Below are 27,500 nucleotides of genomic sequence, written 5' to 3' on the forward strand. Positions count from 1 at the left end.
AAAACTAATATATAGAAGGTGCACACAGTGTCTTCAGTCAAACACTAAAAACCATCATGGTAACACACACCAAATTAAAAAATGCATTAAACATTAATTATGGGAATGTCAATTTATGTTTTTTTAGTGTAAATTATTCAAGTACTTGTTCTTTTTCCACTTTCAAAAACTAATTAAAAAAAAAACAAATTAATGGCATTTTACTGTAAAATTACATTAAACGTATAACGCTTAAATCTATTTGCAGTTATTCCCCGTATGTAGTACGGAAACTTTCTGTTAACCAATTAAAGTGTTAGTTCACCCAAAAATGACAATTCTGTCATTAATTAATTACTCCACACCCGTAAGTACTTCGTTCATCCTCGGAACACAAATTAAGATATTTTTGATTAAATCTCATGGCTAGTGAGGCCTCCATTGACAGCAATGTTACTGCACCTCTCAAGATTCATAAAGGTACTAAAAACATATTTAAAGCAGTTCATGTGACTACAGTGGTTCTACCTTAATATTATAAAGCATCGAGAATACTTTTTTTACGCCAAAAAAACAAAATAACGACTTTTCAACAATATCTAGTGATGGCCGATTTCAGAACACTGCTTCGGAGCTTTACGAATTGAATCAGTGGTTCAGAGCGCCAAAGTCACGTGATTTCAGCAGTTTGATACGCGATCCGAATCACTGATTCGAAACAAAAGCAGCGTTTTGAAATCTGCCCGTCACTAGATATTGTTAAAAAATCGTTATTTTGTTTTTTTGGCGCACAAAAAAGTATTCTCATCGCTTTATAATATTAAGGTAGAACCACTGAACTCACATGAACTGTTTTAAATATGTTTTTAGTAGCTTTATGGATCTTGAGAGAGGAAGTGTCCATTGCTGTCAATGGAGTCATCGGATTTCATAAAAAAATATCTTAATTTGTGTTTTGAAGATTAACGAAGGCCTTACGGGTGTAGAACGACATGAGGGTGAGTAATAAATGACATTATTTTAATTTTTGGGTGAACTAACCCTTTAAGTTTTTCACATTTTTACAGTCTTTTACCGTTAAAATCACGGTCATTTTTTACAGTGTAGGTACCATATCAGTTATTTGACAATATTGGATTTTTCTATCTTCATTTGTTTCTTTGTTTTATTTTAACAAAGTATCAACTTATGCATTCCTACCAGTAAGTAAGCACTGCATAGTGTGAATTGTACATTGGTAAGCTAAACACCACAAATTTTCTTTAGAATATGTGCAATTAACTTTATATACATTAATTGTTTACCTTCAGAAGTGGGGAATCCACTATGATTTCATTAGCGGTCATTTCTCGTTTGCTCCCACATGAAAAAGCCCAGTGGGCGGCAGAGCGTTGAATAGCACCTCTCTCATACTGACTCATCTGCTCCTCTCTAGGGCTCTCTTCACACTCCGAAGTGAGGCTGTAGGTGGGTGTCTTCTACATGTCTGTGATCTTTTCTGTTCGGCTGACACCCTTGCCTGCCCCATATTCAATTCTCGCTCTAAGTGAGAGCTGCTGCTCTGGTGCTGGCATGAGCCAGACCTCTTTGGCAGGATTCAGGCAAGTTGGCCTTTGCCAGGCATAGTTGGCTGTGTGTGTCTGGTTCCCAGAAGGTTGCTAGTATTCTAGTCTGGCTCTGATTCCTTGTTCTCACAGGACTTAGTGTTTATTTTTGCCTGCCCCACTAGCCAGGTATACCTGTATGTTTTGTGTGCATGTGAATGTGTGTATGTTTATTTGCAAGTTCATTTGAGTGCATGCACACAGTACACAGCATATAAAACTCTCTAAAGCTGAGGCAGCATCCAATGTTTGTTACCCTGTCACATCTCCTCTACTCTTGCTGTGAAACAGCCTGCTGAGATTTCATATTTCATTTGATGATTTTGATGCACAGATCACGCAAGCCAGAAATTTTTATTGTGGTGGAACTTTTTTGAAAAGATCGTAAGGTTTGTTGGTTTATTATATATGTTAATGTGTGACTTGTTTTTGTTTTCCTGCCCTTGACTTTTCGACTTAAGCCGAATATACTATTAGTCACATTAAGACTCTGCGTCACTTGCTCTTCCTCTGTGTGTATTATGATGCCGGCCTTTAAATGGATAAGAGGAAATGTAATCCGTGTACACAAACAGCTTTGAAACTGGCAATGATTGTTAAATATTATACAGTTTGATTGCTAGTCACACCTTGGATGTAAATGGTCATGGGCCATATAAACTGGTCATGGGCCATGTAAACTGTGGTTTGGGTTAATCATGGTTATTGGATACTTTGTAAAAGCACAGTGAAAATATTTCATTTATTTAATTTAAACCAGTATCCTCTACTTTTTCATATTACACAAAATGGATTTGTTTGTCATTTGAGTTATTTTGTGTTTTATCTGTCATGGAAAGGGACGAAAGCTAACATACATGTTAATATTTACAGAAACTGCTTATCTTTCCTCTCTACAATAAAAGAATAAACAGTAGTGGCTTTTCTTTGTTTATCACATTCTTCTTTAATGAATGAGGTTGTCATCTATGAAAGTCTGATTAGTATCTATGTTATCAAGGTTAATTTAATGACCTCTAGGTCATCAAAATTACCATTAAAGGTGCCCTAGATTCAAAAATTGAATTTACCTCAGCATAGTTGAATAACAAGAGTTCAGTACATGGAAAAGACATACATTGAGTTTCAAACTGCTTTCTCTTTCTTATGTAAATCTCATTTGTTTAAAAGACTTCCGGAAAACACGCGGATCTCAACATAACACCGACTGTTACGTAACAGTCGGGGTGTACGCCCCAATATTTGCATATGCCAGCCCATGTTCCCAACATTATGAAAGGCATTAGACAAGGGCAGCCAGTAACGTCTGGATGTGCACAGCTGAATCATCAGACTAGGTAAGCGAGCAAGAACAACAGCGAAAATGGCAGATGGAGCAATAATAACAGACATGATCCATGATAGCATGATATTTTTACTGATATTTGTAAATTGTCTTTCTAAATGTTTCGTTAACGTGTTGCTAATGTACTGTTAAATGTGGTTAAAGTAACCATCGGTTATTACTGTATTCACGGAGACAAGAGCCGTCGCCATTTTCATTTTTAAACACTTGCAGTCTGTATAATTCATAAACACAACTTCATTCTTTATAAATCTCTCCAACAGTGTAGCATTAGCCGTTAGCCACGTAGCACAGCCTCAAACTCATAGAGAGTCAAATATAAACATCAAAATAAATACTTTACTCACATAATTGGAAAGATCCATTTGAGGGTTATATTAGCTGTGTGAACTTTGTAAATGTGCTGTAATATAATCGAGAGCTCGTGTGGCAGGGAGCATGCGAATTAAAGGGGCGGCGCGCTGAAATAATCAGTGCATAGTTAATGATGCCCCAAAATAGGCAGTTAAAAAAATTAATTTAAAAAAATCTATGGGGTATTTTGAGCTGAAACTTCAGACACATTCAGGGGACACCTTAGACTTATATTACATCTTGTGAAAAAGCATTCTTGGGCACCTTTAAGTTCCTTGTATAGCTTTTAATTTAGAGTAGAACCAGATACTGTAAACCTGATCACAAAGCAGATTTATAAAAAGTGAGGATTGTGGCAAGACCACACAAAATATTATTATTTTCTTCTTCTTTTTTTTAAAATCATACTAATAAAGCTTGAATCTTGAGAGACCTGGAGCAGGTTGCTTTCCACTAGGGCCCCTAGTGGCCATGTTTTTGGTATTAAAATTATGATGAAGAGAAGAAAATGAAATGAAACTCTTGTGGGTCTTTAAATGGCAGATTAAAAACTATGCTAGTAGTTTGATGGGTTGTATTTCCTGTGTGAGATCACTGTGCAGCATCCGCTCACGCTGTGAGATCAATGAGTTCAGAGCCTCTTTCCAGCTTGAAGTTCCTCATAAACCAGTGAAAAAGTGATGGAATAACAACTCATCTTTGTCTTAATTTTTCTTAATTTGCATGAGCAGAATCCTGTGTAAATAACTGAGTGAAATCTGCTTATGACAATAATTTGTTTTTGTTTTTTTCTTTGTAGGATGAGAGACAAAATATTAAGACTGTAGACCCACAAAGAGTCATCTTCATCTTCAACATGGAGCTTGTTCTTTTTCCTGAGTTTGAGTCTGTGGTAAATCACCCTACACAGTACTGCTGTCATGAACCTACGCTATTTTTGTCACCTTGGAGAAAAAAATTTGCATCTTGTCATAGAAAGTGATTCTCTTACAAGAAACCTCTTGTCCATCAGCGGAGGTTCAAGAAACAACGAGTGAAAGTGTGAGGCAAAACAGATGACAGTGAATTCGCTGGGGCCTAGTTCTTCAAAAATACTCAGCGTTTCCTGTGCTCTCCTTCACACGTCTAAAACCTCAGCACATGAGCAATTCTCAGAATTACTGTCACATTTGTTTTATAAGGAATTAACCCTTCTGATACCTAAAGTAAAGCCTAGGAGTTTTCTTATCGAGTTCTAACGCAGTGCTAATTAGAAAACTGAAAGCATCATAAAATGTAATTTCACAATGGACTAGTTGATATGTTGTCTGAAGGACTGTTCGACTTAAGGAAGTCCTATATAATTAGTCTTAGGGTCATGATTTAAGGTCATGCGCACCATACTCCGATCAGACACCTTTCTTAGGGTGTGTTCACACAGGATGCATTGTTGTGTGCAAAAACAGCCTGACAGAAAGCATAACAGTGTAACCGAATGCACAGGTCTTTTTTATTTTTTTTAAAGTTACTTGTAACTTTCATTTCAAATCAATATGTTATAAAAGTGCTCATACCACCTTCCATATTCTTCAAAAAGCTTACGCTGTACATCCTACGCCTTCCCTATTCAAATTACGGAAAAAACGGAACTGGCATCGCGTCAGTTGCGTAAGTTAAATAGGGAAGCCGTAGGATGTAGAGTATAAGCTTTTTGAAGAATACGGAAGGCGGTCTGGCGGAAGCTAGATATTTTACTTCATAACTTGTTAAATATGAATATTTTTTTTTACACAAACGCATCGCTTTGCTTCAGAAGGCCTTTATTAACCCTTAGGAGCCGTTTATGATGGATTGATGTGGATGGAGACACTTTCTTCAGCTCATACCCGTTTGGTAACGCATTACTGCCATTATAAAGTTCGGATGAGTCAGGATATTTATTAATATTTCTACGATTGTGTTCGTCAGAAAGAATAAAGTACACCTAGGATGGCTTGAGGGTGAGTAAAGCTTGGGGTAATTTTCATTTGAAAGTGAACTAATCCTTTAACATTAAAAAAAAATTAGTTTAGAGTAGTTTTCGTTAAGTATAATAATACCACTTGCTTGTTGCTTAAAATAGAGAAATTTAGAAACAGTTTCCACGTGCTGACAGTTGTGCAAAATATTACAGTTAAAATAAAAATAAACGTATAGATGGTATTAACGGACTAATCGACCCTTCTGACCCATCCATAGTGTGTTTGTGTGTCGTCTCTAACAGACAGAACAGAGCAGTGGATGGCCTGTGCTTCGTTGGAAGATAAAAACACTGCTCCCCACCCAGATATGAACAGTAATGAGCGACTGAGATAGGTGAGAGAGAAGAGTTTTGTACGGATCTGTGTTGGAGTTATCTCGCCAACAGAAAGCACTTCCCTTTCTGATAGAGCCGACAGGTCTGTAGTAATCTCAGTCGGACTGAGCCACTTGGTAACAGCTGTGGCTCTTTCCTGAGAAGCCAATCTCAGTGCTCCTTCTGCACAGACAAACCCAAATACCAGCAAAAACACTTGTTATCACTCAGCTCATACAGGAATCTGTTGGGAAATAACGGGCTGATGTTAAGAAATAACTAAAACTCCCTGCTTTGTTTGAGGATTAGAGTGGTGATGTGTTTTTAAGAGTTGGATGATTTGCATATAAATGGTGTCCTTGTTGAGCAAGACGGATCCTCATGCTCTATCGTACGGAAGTACTAAAGTGATGTGACACAGCCAATATTATAAAGGTATCAATCATTTTCTTGAACATTGCTTTGCGTACCTAGTGAAATTATTTTGCCATTGAGATCTTGTACATTTTCCACTTCCATACCCACATAATCACTGTGGTAAACTGTTATTTGACCTATAAGGGTCATCAGTCATTCTGTCTGCCTGATTTCCTGCCAGTTTTGTTGATGTGCATCTGCTCCATAGATGACAAGGGAAGGCCAAATTGGGCTTAGTGGACCTGTCCTCTGCGCAAACCAAGGACAAAAGACAAGGTCGCATTCCTTCTCAAGATTAGACACAGCATCAGCAGTGCAGGGTGAATGGAAAGCAATGTACAGTGTTATATAAATCAGGGCTGGAATGAACTGAACATTTGAATGGTAACTTCCAAAGTCAACCTTTGATTTCAGGAACTGTAGTATAATTTTTCGAAGTATTTTTTAAAATCAAGATTAACGGAAAACAGAAGTACTTGACATTAGCTTGACATTTAGTTTCCATCCACCTATTTTTATGTGCATTTTGGGATATCACTTTAAAAAAAAAATGCTGGATGGAAATGCCAAGATGCGCATAAACTCTAAAAATGTGCATAAAAAACGTATGCGCTCAACTGAGTCGGATACATTTTTTATGTGATAAGAAAACATGCACATAAACTACGATGGAAACACTTTTAAGGAATAAATTTCTTGATGCGCATCAAAAAAGAACGTGACTTTGTGGTGTAGCGCATGACATAGCTTCAGAAATGCTATTTTGGTCATTCTGTAATGCCTGAGCAAAGTCTGTCGTTAAAGGGTTAGTTCACCCAAAAATGAAAATTCTGTCATTAATTACTCACCCTCATGTTGTTCCACACCTGTAAGATCTTTCTTCATCTTCTGAACACAAATTATGGTATTTTTGATAAAATCCGATGGCTCAGTGAGGCCTGCATTGACAGCAAGACAATTAACACTTTCAGATGCCCAGAAAGCTACTAAAGTCATATTTGAAACAGTTCATGTGACTACAGTGGTTCAACCTTAACGTTATGAAGCGACGAGAATACTTTTTGTGTGCCAAAAAACTTCATTCAACAATATCTAGTGATGGGCGACTTCAAAACACTGCTTCATGAAGCTTCAAAGCTTTACGAATCTTTTGTATCGAATCAGTGGTTCGGAGCATGAAAGTCGCGTGATTTCAGTAAACGAGGCTTTGTTACGTCATAAGTGTTTCGAAATTTCAATGGTTCACATGACTTTGGCAATTTGATACATGTTCCGAACCACTGATTCGAAACAAAAGATTCGTAAAGCTTCGAAGATTCATAAAGCAGTGTTTAGTTCAGTGACGAGTGCTAGATATTGTTGAATAAAGTAATTATTTAGTTTTTTTCTCTTTTGGTGCACAAAAAGTATTCTCATCGCTTCATAACATTAAGGTTATGTAGTCACATGAACTGTTTTAAATATATGTCTTTAGTAGCTTTCTGGGCATCTGAAAGTGTTAATTATCTTGCTGTCAATGCAGGGCTCACTGAGCCATCAGATTTCATCAAAAATATCTTAATTTGTGTTCAGAAGATGAACAAAGGTCTTACGGGTGTGGAACGTCATGAGGGTGAGTAATTTTGGGTGAACTAACCCTTTAAAGTGATTCGGTATAATCACTTTAAGCGGAAGCGCCTCACACAATTACACAGTAAAATCCCCAGAGTTAAATCAACTCTGCTCAGAGTACATATGGTCCCTCTCTAAATAGTGTTAAAATAACACTAAAGTAGAGTAAAAGTTAATGAGAATTAAGCAATTAATAAGGCTGTGACTGAAGTCAGTTGTAGTTCTTGTGTTTCTCTTTTCTTCAGTGATTCTGCTTGTTAACAGCAGGTGTTCATCACTAATGCACGATCATCACTTACTTAATTGCTTAATTATCTCATTAACTTTAACTCTGCTTCAGTGTTATTTTAACACTATTTAGAGAGGGACCATATGTACTCTGAGCAGAGTTGATTTAACTCCGGAGATTTTGCTGTGTACACTTCACAAACACCAGACATCTGAATGCAAGCTAACATGGCAGCATTTATTGCAGTTCGTATGTGCGTTCTGAGGTGCAAATAATTTATTATATACAAAAATTATTATATACAATGGCTTCTATGATATTTAGCTGCAATTTATCAGGAAGTGACGATTTTGTTCTCTGACTCACTGGATGGAAACAGTGCTTTGTTCACAAATGGTTTATGTGATATTCCAAATTTGCGCACAAGGTAATTTGCAACTTTGGATGGAAACATAGCTATTGTTCCACAGCCTTTTTTGACAAAGGAAAGTTTTGTTTTACTTGTTGTTCCAACCAGAATTATTTTCTTCTACCATGAAACATAAAATGAGATGTCAAGCAGAATATTCAAGCTGAATTTATTTTTTACATGGTGAATTATGGCCTGTTCACACCAAGCACGATAACGACAACTATTAAGTTTTAATAATCATTCTAATTCTATGCAAATAGGTGTGTTGATTAGTCCACACCACAGCTATAATGATGGCAACACAGAGGAATGTCATTGGAATTACTTTCAGAATGATTTTTTCCAAGCTGATGAATGATAAAAACATTGACAGCCAATCAGAATCCACCTGATTTTAAACAGCTCAAGCATTTAATGCCTCAGACACCATAACTGCAGCGTCCTTATAATAAACAGAACATTATCATGAGTTGGTGTGGATGCTATGCTAATATAGTTATCATCTGTATATATTCTTCCAAACACCAACTTTTATTTTTCAAAGAATAAATAAAATACAGGGGATGGAACAACGTGAGGGTGGTAAATGACTACACTGTTTTCATGTTTGGATGAACTTTCCCTTTAATTTGCTAAAAGTGTGACCACTTTCTCATCAACTGTTACTGTAATGTGCTGTGATGTCATATGTCTGCTTAAGAAGACTAAACATCCATCTCTAGTGGAAACCACCTCCTCTCTCTCAGTGTCCATTTGGAAACTACTGAGATAGGAAGTCAATATTATGATAGGAGGATGTGTTTGGGTGCCGGGGATTGAATGTGGTCAGAGCTTGTTGTTATTTGCTCGCTGTGGGAAATCACTCTCATGACGGACACAGTTGTGGTTTCTGTTGCATAGGAGCAACAGTGTTTCTCCATTTGTGAGATGGAGAAGGGTTATGTAATCTCTGATAAATGAAATTCCTGTTAGTTGGAATGCTGAGAAGGCCTTGTACTTTCGCAATGACCTCGCTTGTCTGAAAGAATGTAAAAAGAAAAGGACATAAGCCACAAAATAGTTAACATTTATGAAGAGCTTGTCAGCACATACAGAGTTTGAAAAAACTGAAAAGGCGCAAAAAAAAAAACCAGAGTAAAAGGGAGTAGAGTAAAAGGGAGTAGAAAGAAAGAAAATTTTTTGGATCACACCTCCCTCGCTAATTCGTTCCTGTCACGGCTTTCCACCCATTGTGGATTGTTGTTATGGGAACAACCAAAAAAAAAACGCTTATGGAAGCGATAACAACGGCGTGTGTGGTTGTGAATTATGTGAATTTTAATGATGTAAAACGATCTATTGCGCACCATGAAGATTTGAGGGATTTTTATGCAGCCTGATATATTTTCCAGCTCAAAATCTTACTTGATTTGGCTGAAGTTGAAGGCCTTAATTCAATAATAAAGATAAATTGCTGTGGTGTCTGAGATGTAGTGATCCATAACTATATAGGCTACAGTTTTAAGCTGCTGAATCCATGTGAATCCCCCTCTCTGACGTAATTCAACTGAGAGCACGAGTCTAAAGGACGCTGAAAATGAGGATTTTAAAGACTTCTATAGGGAAATCTCTTGCTTACTGAGAAACTTGAGCAACAGTGTCTGCGCTACAGCTGTGCTGTAATGTACTATAAAATATTCTGTGGTGGTGGAGCTTTTCAGGTCAGCGCTGCGAAACGTGGAGTAATGTCTCAAGGCCGAAATGAAAATAAACAGACGATCAGGATCAGTTGCTGTCTTTTATTTTTTAATACAGACTCTGCTAACCAGACGCTGCGGTTGATTTGAGTTTCTGTACATTCTGTCAAATGACAGAGTGGAGTTCTAGGAAAAATCCCTCTAGGAAAAACCTTAAATACTGAGCGCACTCTCCTCTGCTGGAGAACGTTTATTCCTTCTTCTTAGTTCTTTCTCTTTCCACTTCTCTTTCTGCTGCTTCTCTTCTCCTTTAAGTGCAATTGGAGTTGCAGATGAGGACAGTATTTGTGGAATCTGAATTATAAAGGTGTTCAGACTGGCTGAGAGGTTCTTTTGCCAAACATTTAAACTATTCTGCATATTCAGAAGCTTTGTTGCATTTGTCCTGCTGTACAGAGCTGGACAAAGATGTCAAAATGATGTCATTAAAAGGATAGCTCACCCAAAAATGAAAATTACCTCATAATTTACTCACCCTCAAGCCATCCTAGGTGTATATGACTGTATTCTTCTTTCAGACAAATACAATTGGAGTTGTATTAAATAATGTTCCGGCTCTTCCAAGCTTTATAATGGTAATGAATAGAGAATGAGATTTTGAAGCCCAAAAAGTGCATCCATCCATCATCAAGGATATCCACATGGCTCCAGGGGGTTAATAAAGGCCTTCTGAAGCAAAGAGATGCATTTGTGTAAGAAAAAATATCCATATTTAAAACTTTAAAGGTGCCTTAGAACTTCTTTTTAAAAGATGTAATATAAGTCTAAGGTGTCCCCTGAATGTGTTTCAGCTCAAAATACCCCATAGATTTTTTTTAATTCGTTTTTTTAACTGCCTATTTTGGGGCATCATTAACTTTGCACCGATATATAGGTTGCGGCCCCTTTAAATCTCCCGCTCCCCTCCCCCGGAGCTCGCGCTTGCCTTGAACAGCATAAACAAAGTTCACACAGCTAATATAACCCTCAAAATGGATCTTTACAAGATGTTTGTCATACATACTGCATGCATGCTTCGGATCATGTGAGTATAGTATTTATTTGGATGTATTACATTTGATTTTGAATGAGTTTGAGGCTATGCTACATGGCTAAAGCTAACATTACACACTGTTTGAGAGATTTATAAAGAATGAAGTTGTGTTTATGCATTATACAGACTGCAAGTGTTTAAAAATGAAAATAGCGACGGCTCTCTTGTCTCCGTGAATACTGTAATAAACGATGGTAACTTTAACCACATTTAACAGTACATTAGCAACATGCTAACGAAACATTTAGAAAGACAATTCACAAATATCACTAAAAATCTCATGATATCATGGATCATGTCAGTTATTATTGCTCCATCTGCCATTTTTCGCTATTGTTCTTGCTTGCTTAACTAGTCTGATGATTCAGCTGTGCACAGATCCAGACGTTAATACTGGCTGCCCTTGTCTAATGCCTTGAACATGAGCTGGCATATGCAAATATTGGGGGCGTACATATTAATGATCCCGACTGTTACGTAACAGTCGGTGTTATGTTTAGATTCGCCTGTTCTTCTGAGGTCTTTTAAACAAATGAGATTTATATAAGAAGGAGGAAACAATGGAGTTTGAGACTCACTGTATGTCATAGAGATGGCACTCAGTGTATGCCAATATAAATTCAATATTTAATTCTAGGGCACCTTTAAAAACTTTACGCACGTCAACTTGCGCCAAAAGAGTAACCTCTGACGCGACGTAAGAGTAGCGTAAGCTTTGATGCCTCTCACAGTTTAAACAAATAGGACTGGGCAACAAACTCAAGCTCCTCTTCTCTTATATCAAAATCCTCTGATAAAAATTCTCTTTTTGTTTTGCTCTCTCCTCTGCGCTTCCTCGTTCGTCATTGCGTCATGTGTCGGGTCAGAGTTCACTCTTTCGCCATAAATCGATGTGTACGGCCGTCTCGAAAGCTAGTTATTTTCGTTTTTAAAGTTTTAAATATGGATATTTTTCTCACACAAACACATCGCTTCTCTTCAGAAGGCCTTTATTTACCCCCAGGAGCCGTGTGGATATCTTTTATGATGGATGGATGCACTGTTTTTGGGCTTCAAAATCTCATCCTCTATTTACTGCCATTATAAAGCTTGGAAGAGCCAGGACATTATTTAATATAACTCCAATTGTATTTGTCCGAAAGAAGAAAGTCATATACAACTAGGATAGCTTGAGGGTGAGTAAATCATGGGGTAATTTTCATTTTTGAGTGAACTATCCCTTTACATGATCTGATTTGTAGTATTCATCATGATGAATGAAACTAATGTGAGTGGTTTTCTAAGGTTGTTTGTACATGTTAGAATTCCTTCATCACTTGTGATGAGCCCTTTTGTGATTTTGTTAAACAAGCAGAGAGCGTCACAATAAAGCGTATTGTAATGGTTGTGATAATTCCCTCTGCTGGCCTTAGGCCAGTGCACTCCATCTTCTTAATTGAATTTCTCTCATCTGCTAAATGAATGAATAAAATCAGCAACCCTGAATGTTTCCATCTGCATCTCACTGTCCCTTTTTCCATATTGTCAGGCATTGCCTATTTAGCATGTATTGTGAATATATGTGACATTACAATATACAGATTAAAAACTGGCCTTTACCCTAATTTGGATTATATTTACGCACTTTCTTTAAAGCTGTCGAATATTTTGTTTTGCTGTCTGACAGTAATCACATAAAGTGAGGTTGGTCATCCATCATTGCTAAATTACATGATTCAGTATTAGGGTATACAGACAGTTTTTTTTTACTCAGTTGTGTTTATAGGTCACATTGTACTTTCAGGTCATACACACACACACGTTTACTTATTTTCTAGAATTCAGGTGGCGTATCAGTCGCTCACCCTGCCAGGGAGGAATACGGTGCAGAGGCCATCCTGTGCGATAACAGCTGGACAGCCTGACCTGGAGAGGACTGGACTGAACTTGAACCACAGTTAGGCAGTATGAGGCAGGGAACATGAGGCTCTTACCTGGGATCACCATCCTGCTGAAATCGTGAGTCACGCTGGCATTAACAGCACTCAAATCATAGAGATGGCACTCGAGATGTTAAATAGGTCAGGGAGCGCCTGAATGTCACATACTGCTCACAAAAGAAGACTGTATCCATGTTAATTATTGGTAAGATATAATGGTGATAAAAGCTTAAGCCAGGAGTCTTCAGAAAGGGGACAACCAAGTATTTTTAGATAACACATTTTTGAGGAAAAAAAAAAAAAATGCATTTAACACAAACACATTAACTTGAACGAAAAGCTAAATTAAATTAAGTTTACCTCACATATTGCGTTGTACTTATGTGTATAACATGTATTAAAATATATAAAAAAGTGTGATGTTTATATTGTCAAACTCCTTGTGCATAAAAAAAATCTCACTGGATTATTACAATTAATGGCAAAAAGGAATGTTTGGAAATGTAAACTGATTTTCCTACTGACATTACAGAAAAAATATAAATAACTGACTTTAAACCATTTTTTTGTGTGAAAATACTAACTTTTGCATAGTACTATATATATATATATATATATATAAATAATAATCCATCCATATAAATATGTGACCCTGGACCACAAAACCAGTCATAAGTCGCATGGGTATATTTGTAGCAATTGCCAACAATACATTGTATGCGTCAAAATTATCGATTTTTCTTTAATGCCAAAAATCATTTGGATATTAAAGGCAGGGTAGGTAAGAAATTTTGTTCCAAATTTGTTTAAACTTTCTATATATATACATGCATAATTAAAATGTAAGAACTCTGATAAAAAGAGTATAAAAATCGAGTGACTCTAGACCGTTTAATCTGTATTAAACACAGCTCATTATTTCCATCCGGGACGAAACATAGGATTGGCTTAGGCGGCTGTCACTCTCTCGCAACCATGGCAACCACCCTTTTGCCAACAATGTACTTGCGCGCGCACGTTTGATTTGGGGAATCCAAGAGGCATGGATCCTAGGAATACCAAAACAATGGCAGAGAAACAGCAAGCTAAATGCACAGTATCGGCCTATGCAGTTAGTGAAGGCAAACCAGGCAAAAAAAGGAAGACAGTAACAGTACAAGAAAAGGCAATGAACAAAAAGTCTTTGGATAAACAAAGAAATAAAACGCGAGTTAATATCGGCGTGGCTTTCCAGCGATGTGATTTTTTTTTTTTTTTTTCAAGGGGCTGAAAAGTGACTCCTTGATGGCTTTATTTCTGCTGGACAGGTAAATCTTTCTTTTTGTATTTTGATCATACGTATTTTTTTGTTTATTTTTTCATGAAGCATGTGTCATTAGCACACTTAGCTGCGTAATATAGCTAACATAACATACTTAGCGAGCCGTAGTAGAGACGATAAATAATGATAGCTATAGTGTTGAATTGTGCATAATTTTACCCTCTGTCTAACTCTTTTACCATGTTCACCTGTAAGTTTACCTGCACGTTTTTTTTCGCCTGTTTTGTTTTTATATTCTCTACCTATGTTTACTGATGTCTTTATCTTGTATCTGTGTGTGTCGTACACACTTTGTTGTATGTGTGTGTTATTATTTTGTGTCTGCAATGCAGTTGTGAGTTGATATTTGAGTGTATGTTACTCTGTTGATCTGTAGAACAACGTATATGTTATGAATCTTACACGAAATTCATCTTCATCACAGTGTAAATGATGGTAATGGAAAAACGTGTATCATGCAACCTGTTTTTAGCTTTGCCTTATAGATAACTAGCTCGTTAGCGAATCAAAAAATATATATTTTAAACTTTACCACTATCAATATGCTAGCTTGATAGTGAGTACTAAAATACATCTTGTTTGTTTATCTTCATAATTATAAAGTTATTTTTATTACATGTGATTCTGACATGATGTCACTACATGCACTGTGCTCCTTCCTCTCCGCTCGTCTCAGGTAAATAACGCGTCTTCCAGCTCAGTGGTCGGAGTCGCACGTTCATGCGTTTTGGGGGCGTGGCTTTGGAAGGAGCCCAGAAGGGAGGGGGTGGAGTGAATGGAAATAATGAGCTGTCTTTAAAACAGTCGTGAGAGGTCTACAGACACTCGATTTTTATACTTTCTTTTTCAGAGTACTTACATTTTAATTATGTATTGATATATAAATAAAGTTTAAACAAATTTTGAAAAAAAAATTTTTATACATTTTTTTGCCTACCCTGCCTTTAAGTAAAGATCATGTTCCATGAAGATATATTTTTTTTATTTCCTTCCGTAAATATATCGAAAATGTATTTTTGTGAGTGGATATGCATTGCTAAAGACTTCATTTGGACAACTTTAAGTGTGATTTTTTTTTTTTTTTTTTGCACCCTCAGATTCCAGATTTATTAAATATTGTCCTATCCTAACAAACCATACATCAATGGAAAGCTTATTTATTCAGCTTGATATGATGTATAAATCTCAATTTAAAAAAAATTGACCTTTATGACTGGTTTTGTGGTCCAGAGTCATAATAACATAATTTAAAAACAAATTATTATTATATAAATAATTATAAATTATATTTAATTATTATTATCTCATTTTATGTAATGTGTATCAGGGGTCCCTGCTCTATTTCTCTAGCCAGCAAGGGGTTTTTGTAATGAAAAGGTGCACAGTATGCACCATTTAACCCCAGAGTGACCTTACTGTATAATAATAACAACATGCATATTAATCTATGAATGCATTTAAAAATCTATAATAATGTAGGGATGATAATGCCCTTATGTTTTAATGATTAGGTGAATGTAGATATGTAATGAGATGGTTTAAGTGCAGGACTAGCCGTTTCTCCTCTTGGGCAGAGGATTTTCTCGTGGATCCTCGGTAAAGCCCAGGTTAATGGAATTGCTTCAGATCTGGTGTTGGGGATTGAGAAGCCTCTGTTTAGATTAATGTGAGGGATGACGGGAGAGTGGGATGCTGCCAGGCTCTCTAATAACACCGGGGGGGGGGGGGGGGGGGCGGTCAACGGAGGGCACGCCCAATCTGGCTAGACGGTTTCGTCAGTGGATTCTCTCATAATCCTCTTTCTCCGACTGCCACCGTGACCATGTGACCGCCTCTGTAACAGAAACCATGAATCTGAGGCAGCTAAAGAGCTTTATGAAGTGTAAACAAACTAGCATGCATTATGAATGATGAAATAAATGCAGATCCACTGGTTTTAGTGTGCGTTACTGTTTTTATTTCTTATTTGCAAACTTAACAAGTTAGCTTTTCAGATTTTCCAGGAAGGCATTATCCAAATTTGCAGAACAGTTCTAAATATTTCCACCCTCCTGTTCAAGTGTCATGTGCTTCCTCTTTTACAGTGATTAGGCAGTGTATCAGCTATCCATACCCTCTGTGGAGGTTTCAAATTGGACTGAATTCCCTCGTAAAGTGGTCTCTTACCTCTATAACGGGACATGTTGTACTTCATGGTTACAGAAGTATGGATTTCAGCACACGCTCCTAATGCAACAACTCATATTTCAGCATTAAATGCAGTATTACAGGTTAAACATCCTTTAAGGGGCTCCCGGATGCAACCGGCACATGCAGCCTGTGTATTTGTTTTCATGACATGCAAAAAAGTCAAGCTGTTATGTGAACTTTTACTTAATTCTGTACAGTTGTATCTTGCATCTGATTTCATTTAACCCATTTTTTTTACTCTTATCACTTTTTCCCTTTGATTTCCATCCCCCCTCGCTAACACTGTCTGTTCTTTATCTAAGGGCAGCAGGCCAGGCACACGTGTACCAGCTCTCTGAAGAAGGCCAGTTCAGTGGAAACTAGCGAGCAAACACTCCAAAAAGGACACACGCTCCCTCAATGTCAGCAAATATTTAGTCACAACTTCAAAGGGAAGTAAGTCCTTTGAAATTGGGCTCAAGTTGGGCACTATTAGAGCAGGTGGAATGCTTTTTAAGAACAATGTGATGATGGCCATATATTCTGATCTCTTTTACTAATAATGATGTACAGTTTTTGCTTCATTTCATAAGGCCAACGTGGCAACACATTTTTGGAGGCAGACCATGATGTAACAATGTGCTGCTGTCACCTGCTGTTCTAACGGCTCAGAGAAATGTACTAATGAGGGCCCTGAAGTGAATGTGATGCATTGATAAAGTGTCATTAAAAAAAGATGGATTGTCACTTTAGCATTTATAGCTGCTGTTCAGCTCTTGAAGTGTTCGGAAATCACCCCTCTAGATCAGGCTCTGTGGAGTGTGGCCAACAGTTTTTCATGGGTCACAAATATCATAGTTAAATGGTGAAATATAGAGGTGTACAACTTGTTCTCCCTAAGAGCTTGCTTAATAGAGAACAGGGCACAGAGCGCATTTATTTGTAGGTCAGCATGAATGCGTTATTTGTCTGACGGTTTGGCTTTTAAACAGTTCAGTTAAGAGTTCACCCAGAATCAGAGTATATGCAAATACATGGGAAAATATAATGTATGCTTATGAGACAAAGGAGGTTTCAGTGTAGAGACAAATTATTTTATATTTATATAATATAAATTATACTTGTAGCAAATATATATTTTTATTTTTTAATTAAATATTATATATACTACTTTTTTATGAAATGATGCATTCACTTGATCAAAAGTGACAATGAAGAAATGAATAATGTTACAAATGATTTCCTTTTCTAATTAATGTTGTTCTTTTGAACTTTCTATTCATCAAAGAGGTCCTGATTTCCAGTAATTAAACACCTGTTCAACATTGATAATAAGAATGATTTCTGAAGGATCATGTGACACTGAAGACTGGAGTAATGATGCTGAAAATTCAGCTTTGCTATCACAAGAATTACATTTTAAAATATATAAAAATGGAAAAGTTTAATTAGTTTTTACTGTACTTTTGATTAAAAAAATGCAACCTTGGTGAGTGTAAGAGACATCTTTCAAAAATATTATACCATGGCCTGTCTGAACACTCAATTCTGATTGGCTGGAAGGTGTGTATTTAAACCGTTTAATACACAGGTAGTTCCAAGTCAGTTTAATCACGTTCTATATTAATGCAGAATACGAGTCGCAACTGATAGAAATAACTGTCTTTTTTACCCTTCAGATCAAATATTGTTTTGCAAACATCAATAACAGCTTTAAAGGGGACCAATTATGCCCCTTTTTACAAGATGTAATATAAGTTTCAGCTGTACCCCTGGCTGCTCCAGAAGAGGGCGGAGCCTTTACAGCTCGTGCCTCGGATACTCTGCCAAAAACTAAAACATCTGGTTTTGATTATCATCTCTATTGTGGCCACGCTGACGAGACATTGCAGTTCTTCGTCATCATGAACGTTTGTAATCTGCATGTGTTTTAAAGCCATATCATCGCATGAATATTAAACTAAGTTCTCTTTAACGTCTTATTGCGCTTAAACTGTCAAATACGCACAAGGTTATGTCAAAAACACAAAGTTCAAAGTTCAGTTGGTTATGTCGAAAGTAAACAGCAAGTAAAGAAATCGCATGTGTATATTAGATCTGTGTATTAAAGTGAAAGCAGCGTAATATACAGTACCTAATGCAGTATATGTGATATGAATCAAACAAAAGAAAAACAGAAAATCACTCACTGCTCTTGACTGAGCTACATTAGCAGCTTTAATAAGAATAAATATCATAATCCATGGCTAGCTGTGCATTAACGATTTGAATGCTTTGTGTCGGGTGGTTCTTCGCCTCCACGTCGTGCATTAATAACATTTAAAGGGGACCTATAATGCCCCCTTTACAAGATGTAATATTTTAAAAGTCTCTGGTGTCCCCAGAATGTGTCTGTGAAATTTCAGCTCAAAATACCCAGCAGATCATTAATTATAGCTTGTCAAATTTTCCCCTATTTGAATGAGCAAAAGCACCATTTTTGTGTGTGTCCCTTTAAATGCAAATGAGCTGCTGCTCCCAGCAGCTTTCCAGAAGAGGGTGGAGCTTTAACAGCTCATGCTTCAGTTTCTCAACAACAACAAAGCTGGAGAATCTCACGCAGCCAAAATGAGGATTGTCAGTAACGGTGTTCAGCCTTACATTGTTCAAACTGGAGCCGACACTGATGGAGAGACTCAAGAAGAAGTTACAATGCAAGAATGCATCTGAATGGTTAGTGGATAAATTTATGTAGTTGCTGTGGAGTTGATTCAACTCATCGACTAGCATGTGCCGTCATGTTAATCTTTTGTGCAAATCCAGCGTTGAATTGACCCTCGTTTGTAAAGCAGTCCGACGTAAAATGACGGCATGGTAACAACACTACTACAACAACTCTTCCTCTTCTCTAAAGCAGCCCAACATGGCCTCGTCTCTTTTGTTGTGTGTTCTCGGGGGCGGGGTTTATGTAAATTTTAGGGTTAGTGATGTCACCAACCCAGGAAGAAGCTCATTGTAGTCCCTACCAGCCATTTGTTGTAGTCCTTAAACAGAGAATACTTTAAAAGAAAATATCTCTCTTTGCATTGAACTTTGAGCGTCGTAACTTTGCAGACGTTGTTTATGCTCAAACGGCAACATTACACACTAACCAAAGTTAAAAAAGTGAAATCATAATCAACCACCCCTTTAATGCACAGCTAGCCATGGAATGTGTTACATAAATCTTACTGACGCCAAATCTTTGAATGGTAGTGTATATACAGTAATTCAATAGTAGAACAATTACTACAAGATGCGAAATGTGATTTGCATTACGTTTCAGGAAAACAGTTTGTTTGCACAAAACCCGTTTATCATGTTTCTCTGAGGCAATACATTGCAAAATGTGTGCAATCAAGATTTTGCTGAATGAAGGTTCATCACAGGGTTAACAGGGTGCCGGCAGAGGCATGACTTGCTCCTATTCTTGGCAGCCTTGATCCCTCTGGATTGCTTGACATTGCATCACTTATCTGTTCCTGTGTATTTAGTGTAGTGAATGTGCGTCAAGAGTGAGGGAGAACAAGGAAATCCCCTTCTGCCACGTGGGATATGAACAAAGACTCCACTTTGGCCCAAACTTTCTCTCTTTTGCCTTGCAGCGCGAGAGGTCCCGCTACGCTCAACTGTCGGCATTTTTCACTCCGTCTTCTCTCGCTGCGCACCTTCCTGCGGAGACTGGCTCACTACGCTTCCTCAAAGATGAATGTCTCTTTGAACCGCTTGTGGCATTTGAGTGAACTGCAGTTATATTACAGGTTCCAAACGTGTGGCGATTCATTGAATGGGAACTATGGAGGAATTTGCTTCATCACAGAGCACATACACCGTTCAGATTTTTCTATGTACACAACATTCCTTTTATGTGACCAACAAGAGTATATAAACGACGTCTCCTGAGAGAGATCCATCTACTAATTCTCAATTACTTTCTGTCCAGCCATCATCTTAGTCTCACTTTCACAGTCTCTCCTCCACCTTTGTCTTTTCATAGAGGTTTGTATGAATAATATATGCCACATTGCTACGGCGTCATTAAAGGTGACCTTGGTTAATTATTGATCGGGTCAGATGATTACAGCCCTGACCTCTGTATGTTCTCGTCTCGCGCTCGGCTCAGTTTTCATCTCCACGCTCTTTCTTTTAGTATTCCTGGAGACCCTCATATGATGAATTACTGTCTATTATTATTGCAGGGGGAGTGTTGGCGCCTTTACAGAGACGTACAATTTAAAATTACAAATCTAACCTCCACAAGACTGTTACGTTTGTTTTAATAAGGTATGTAAGGGTTAATGTACAGTCAGTTGGTCATTATCACTAAATAAACCCTGACAGGGTGATCAGGTTGAACCCCTTTAGGGGTTTATTTTGTTACAGTGACCGGCTGACTCTAAAATGTCCTGCTTATTGCCCTGCTACTTGTCAAATAAATACATGGACTTGAAATATTGTTGAGTTTTATTATGTTATTATGTGAGAAAAAAGTGATTAAATAGAGACATTAAAATAGTGCAGCTATATAGGAAATCATAATACAGTTTAGTTATTATTCAAACATATTTGACCACTGAGTATTGCGATTGACCAATCAGAATCAAGCACTGTAAAATAGGATTAGTTAATGGATATGTCAGAATCAAACATGCAGACTGATGCCCTGGTTGATGTTAAAATATTGAATGAAAAGGACGGGAGGAACATCACCTTGACCTTTCCCTCTTCACCATAGCTCTTTGGCCTGGATGCTTTTATAAACCCTAATGAAATTAACCCTTAATGTGTTTTAGTGTGCTGACTCAACAGCAAACGCTTGGGTCAATTTGAGTTTGACTATTCTGGCCCTGGCCGAATCGAAGCTGAGGCTAAGTCGGGTCAGGAATGAGGCACCTGTCACTTGTATATAATTTGCAAGAGAATGATGAATGTGGCTGTAATGGCTAAACCCGGTACAGAATTAGCTCCAATGATGAGCATGTAATGACCTCATGATTTACAATAGCAGTTTGCCTAGTGTTGGATTACGTTAGTGTGCTTGTTTGGGCTTTGCCGGCCTGTAAAGTTCACACAGTGGTCACACCGCAGCACCTCAACCCCTGTTAAAGCACTTGTCACTGAAGTTATAGCAGCAGAGGGATGCTTTTACATCTCTCTCAGTCCACAGATCTGGAGTGGAGGCAGTGAGAATGTGCTGACAGTCTGAGGCTCGCTGCCTCTCTGGGGTGACCAGACGGCTCCTGCTGACTCAGCGCCAATCACTGTCGTCCTCCCCTCGCTTCATGATGTCTGTCTGCGTTCAGAGAAACTGAATGAAAACAGGTTGCAGCTCAGCTCAGCTCAGCTTCAAAGAAGTTTTTTCTCACTTTTATACAGTAATTTTATTACTGCAATATTATTATTATTGAAAAAATATTATGTAATGTTGCATTTCTACTTTTATATAAAGTGTTTATTTATATATATATATGAAATGTCATTTATTATATTATTTTAAGAAATTTTGTTTATATTAAAATTGTATAAATTACTTAACTGTGGAATAAAATAAGAAATAAAATATAAAAATGAATAAAGTATAAAATATAAAAAGTAGAAATATAGTATATAATATAATAAAACAATTAGATAATTGAATAATTGTCTTATTGTTTACTGTTATTTCTACTTTTTCGTTAAAGCTGCAGTCCGTAACTTTTTTTTGGGTTAAAAATGATCCAAAATCAATTTTTGAGCAAGTACATAACCAGCCAATGTTCAAACCTATCTCCTTACCTTAGCTTGATTCACAACCATAAGCTTGTAATAATGTTTTATAATTTGGGTGGAACTGGTGGGTTTCCGCAGGAAATTCAAGCATGAAGCATGAAGCCGTTCATCTTTGAATCATTACGTCACGTCTGTTTATATAAAGAAGGAGTCCCAGCTAGTAGACTGAATCATGTGAGGATGCTGCAGGTCATTTATAGCCTTTTCTCACAGCAGCTGAAATAATTACATTTATTGTTTTGATGGTGGATTGTAATCCAGAAAGGTCAAAAGACTTCGGATTGTGGAGTGGCTACAGAAATTGAAATATACAGGTAACACTAATACACACTAAATATACACAGTCACGCAATGCTGATGTTGTTAACATTAACAATTTGAGAACAAAGTATAACAATAATAATAATTTGCATGGTATGATGTGATCCGAGCTAAGCGATCATTACATTTAATCACCATTCGTAGTGCGATTTATTGTAATGGGTTTTTTTTTTGTCTCAGTTGGTCAGAACAAAAGTGGCAGATTTGTTACTTATTTTCCAGTGAAAATTCTTATTTTGGTCATACTTCCAAGACGCAGAATCTGTGATTCCTAAGTACATTATCCACACTGGTTTGGAGACTGACAGCAAACATTAGATTCATCCGCACTGAGGAGCCGTACTGATCCACAACCCACGTAAAGATGATAATTCCGCAAATAACTGCAATTGCAGGTTTCGAACAGAGATGGCGATAAAGAGGCAAAAATTACAGACTGTAGCTTTAAGTGTGTTTTCTTCATTTTTACATTTTTATTTAACGTATATTCTATAATTCTTTAATAATTCTAATTGAATTGTCATATATTTGTTTAATTATATATTATTTTACTATGTTTTAATATATATTTAAAAATAGAAATAAAATATTCTAAATGAAGCATATTATATCAAATTAAATACCAAATATTCAATTATCTCATTGTTTTAACTTTCTGTGAAGGTCTTATGTTTGTTGTTTCCTGTGCTCAACTGGTTGTACATAGTACGTGCTCATAGGTTCAATTCACATATCAGAAACTGATAAAATGAATACCAGACAATGAATATAAGTGCTTTGGATAAAAGTTTCTGACAAATGAATTACTGTAAATGAATGTTGTGTGTAGGTGAATTTAGAGAAAGAACAGGATCAAACTTTAAAAAAAAAAAAAAAGATTAATCTGATCCCTTGGTTTGGCATAGATCATTCAATATCATAGTGTATAGATTCCATACAAAGTACATTGTAGGTTAATTACTTTTTGATTGGGATTTTCCTTCAAGCTGTTTCATTGAATCACAAGAACAGCACCAAGATCCTGTGTGAGATCAATACCAGCTTAAGAGGTCATTATTTGACCACTGGTTGATCGTATTTATTTATTTATTTATTTTATAATCATCAGCTCAGAGCAACTACTAATAAAGCCCCCAACACCCTGTTAGGATGCTGTGATGTTCAAGAAGAATGAAAGGTCACCTTTTTATCTCTCTTTCTTCCATAGAGTGCAAAGCCTTGAATTGCTCCTTAGGCTTTTGCTGACTGAATACTAATATGTTAAACATAGAGGTCATGCAGTAATTTATATTCAACAGTGACTCTTTGCGGAAGGAAAAAACTGATCGATAGCTGTGTTAACCCAATGCTGTGTGTTTCAGGAAGAAAAAAGGTCCATTTTTATGTCTTATGGAGGTCTTTAGGACACAATGAGGTGACTGTTGTCAGATGGGCTCTTACATCCCCATGAGATCAGTAAGGAGGATTTATTAGCCCTGCTTTAAGTAAAGCAGCACGCTCACTGGTTCACCGTTCTGAAGGTCATTTTATTCCTCCAGCCCTCAGATTTGTGTGCAGATCAGCTAAATAAAAATGCAGCGTGGCCAGCGCTGTCAAATCAGCATAGTTCCTCCTTTATTTTAACCCGGTTGCCCCCAAAAAACCTGAAAAATCCAAAATGACTGGTCACTAGGTCGTATTAATCTACTGGGACTTAAAACTACAATTTCTAAGCCCTTTGGCCCCAAGAGCCCATCATTTATCTAACATGTCTGGGAGGATGTGGAGCACCTGAGCCAGTTAGTCAGGATGTGATGGATCACCGTACCTTCTGCCTCAGCTGTTTCCTGCTGATCCTCTCCCTGATTCCTCCCCCATCTGTGTTGTCTTTTCTCTTTCCAGTCTCTCCATCTCTTCCTATCTCTCCATCTCCCCGGTATTCCTACACCCAGCTGGGACCAGCTCCTCCATCAAGCCCAATTGTCTTTGCGAGCTGACAGTTCCCTCCACACACCCGCAGTTGACCTGCTCTTTATTTGTGTTGCCTAAAATAGTTTGGCTGTCAGTGTATCTGTGCCACTGTAGCGCGGCGTGGAGTATTAACTTTATCAAAGTCACTTGTAATGTCTCAGCGCTGCTCGAGTCTGCCACCAGACATTTTTCTGCATGAACACGTTTGATGCCTCTCTGATGTGTATGCCATTGCCAACGATCCTTAGTTTCTTAGGACAACTCAAAATACCTTTCAGAATTCTCCCACACAGGTAAAGTAATGAATTGATGTCAATGTTGTTTCTGTCACACAATTCATTAAATATACAGATATTTTTATACATGAAAGAGTTTGGGATGTGTTTGAACCTATTCTTTTATTGTTTTGAATTCCTATAAATTTAGATTCTCTTTTCTAAGCATTGATGTTTTTTATATATACATGTGCCTGGCAAAAGTATTCATACCCCTTTAATTTTTTCACTTTTTGCCATATGCTAAAATGCTTTAAATGACTTTTTTCACATCAATCTACAACCCCATGATGACAATGCAAAAACAGATTTGTGACTTCTTTGCAAATTAATTTAAAAAGAAAAACAAGAACAGCATTACAAATATATGCAAGGAGAACATACAACCGTAGCCAAAAGTTTTGGCACTGACAAATTTTGTATTTCACAAAGTTTCAGTATTTGGAGATTATTTTTTCACAATGTTCCTATGGAAAACAGTGATACACATTTCATATGATTCCAAAGGCATTTATTGACAAAAATATTCAATATGTGCAGAGTCAATATTTACAGTGTTGCAGGATGCAGGATATCGGCTTCTGGGCCAAATCTTAACTAACAGCGATCTATTCTTGCCTTTTAGTGCTCAGAGTTGATCACAATTTATGGGCTTCTGCTTGTCTACATGTCTTTCGAGCATTGACCACAGGTTCTCTATGGGATTAAGATCCAGGGAGTTGCCATGGATCCAAAATTTCACTGTAGCCTAATGATCTCTAAGCCACTTCATTATCATTCTTGCCTTGTGACACAGTGTTCCATCATGCTGGAAAATGCATGGATCATCACTAAATTTTTTCCTGGATCGTTGGGAGAATTTGCTCTTGCAGGACATTTTGATGTCGTTCTTTATGCCTGCCGGTGTTTTTGGGAAGAACTGTGAGAGAGCCACTCCCTTGGATGAAAAGCAACCCCACACATAATAATAATAATTATAGTAATACGTTTTATTTCTTAATTGCCTTTCCCAAGCTAAAGGTCGCTGTACAAGGAGATAAACACAGCATCAAAAATAAATACCTCCATCATAAACAGCAAAACACTATACAGAGGAGTGCTAGAAATACTGTAAGAAAAGATAAGTTTTTTAGTTGTGATTTGAATGAGGATATAGTAGAGGTGTCACAAAGAGTTAGTGGAAGAGAATTCCAGAGTTTCGGAGCCACAGCACTGAATGATCTACCACACATTGATGAAAGACGAAATCAAGGTACAGTAAGCAGTTTTAAGTCAGATGACCGAAAAGAGCAAGGAGGAGAATAATAGTGCAGCAGTTCAGATAAATAATGCGAAGCAAGTCCATAAAGACATTTAAAAGATAACAAGAGAATTTTATACTTAATGCAGACAGAAACCGGTAACCAATGTAGATTATAGAGCAAAGCGGTAATGTGATCAGATTTCTTGACTTGATTGATGCAGAATTTTGAACATATTGTAATCTGGGTGTTTTAGCAGGCAGCCCAATAAGAAGCGAGTTACAGTAGTTGAGACGAGAGATTATCAAAGCATGAATTAGAGTTTCTTCAGTGTCTTCAGTGTGTCTTCAGTGCTGAGAGCAGGTCACAATCGAGCAATATTACGAAAGTGGCATTCAATAAGTCCAGAGGAAGAGCAGAGATGGAGTGAGCTGATAAATTTGCAGGTCATCAGCATTAAAATGATAGCTGAGACCATGACGGATAATGTGACCAAGAGATAACAAATAAATATTGAACAGAAGTGGTCCAAGAACAGAGCCTTGTGGGACACCTTGAGAGAGAGAGAACACAAAGAAGATTTGAAGTTATGGACAGTAATAAAAAATTGTCTATCAGTGAGATATGATATAAACCAACACTGTAAAATGTAATTAGTTGAGTTTACTTAGAAAGCTTAATTAAACTGTTGGGTTTACATAAAAAACTTAAGGAAACCGATTACCGAAACTCATCATTTTGAATTGATAAAACTAGCTACCACACAGTACAGAGTACTTAGAAATCTTGAGGATTGGTAATTCAATTTTACAAATTGAGTACTTCGTTCAGTCATGTTAAAAATCTTGTTCACATGATGTAGAAACTGCCTTAAATTTCTCAAGCATTTTTTACTCAAAGTTGCAACAATGGGCCATACATTTATTTGTATTTATTACACTGGAGATACTGTTGAAAATAATAAAGTTTGATGTCACCATCATGGTGGAAAGTGTTTGCTTTAGTTGGGCTCTTGACCTTGACTTTTAACATTAGTGTTTCTCTGGCTGTCATAACTCAGTGTTTGTAAGACACAGCTGTTATGGTGAAAAAAGCCAAAAGAAATACTGGGATTGATATGTTGGATCTGTACTTATGTCATCATCAAAAATCCACAGATTTCATACCAAGGTTTGTACTTGATCAAAAGTGTGCTTTGTCATTATAAACAATTAAATATTTTATTGCTGAAACTAGATCAAGAGACTGAGCACGGTTGAGATCATATATTTTTAATATTATATTTGGCAAAAAACATTTTAGACACACAGAGACATCAATAATCAGCGTATAAATCTCAACAACGGTGACATGCAATGCATGCTGGGAGCCATCATAGTATAAAACTCATCCATGACAGCATGAAGCATGTCACCGTTGTTGAGATTTATACACTGATTCTTGATGTCTCTGTGTGTCTATATAGTCCAAAATGTTTTTTGAC

The sequence above is a fragment of the Megalobrama amblycephala genome, linkage group LG17 (assembly GCF_018812025.1).
Source record: "Megalobrama amblycephala isolate DHTTF-2021 linkage group LG17, ASM1881202v1, whole genome shotgun sequence".
Classification (NCBI taxonomy): domain Eukaryota; kingdom Metazoa; phylum Chordata; class Actinopteri; order Cypriniformes; family Xenocyprididae; genus Megalobrama; species Megalobrama amblycephala.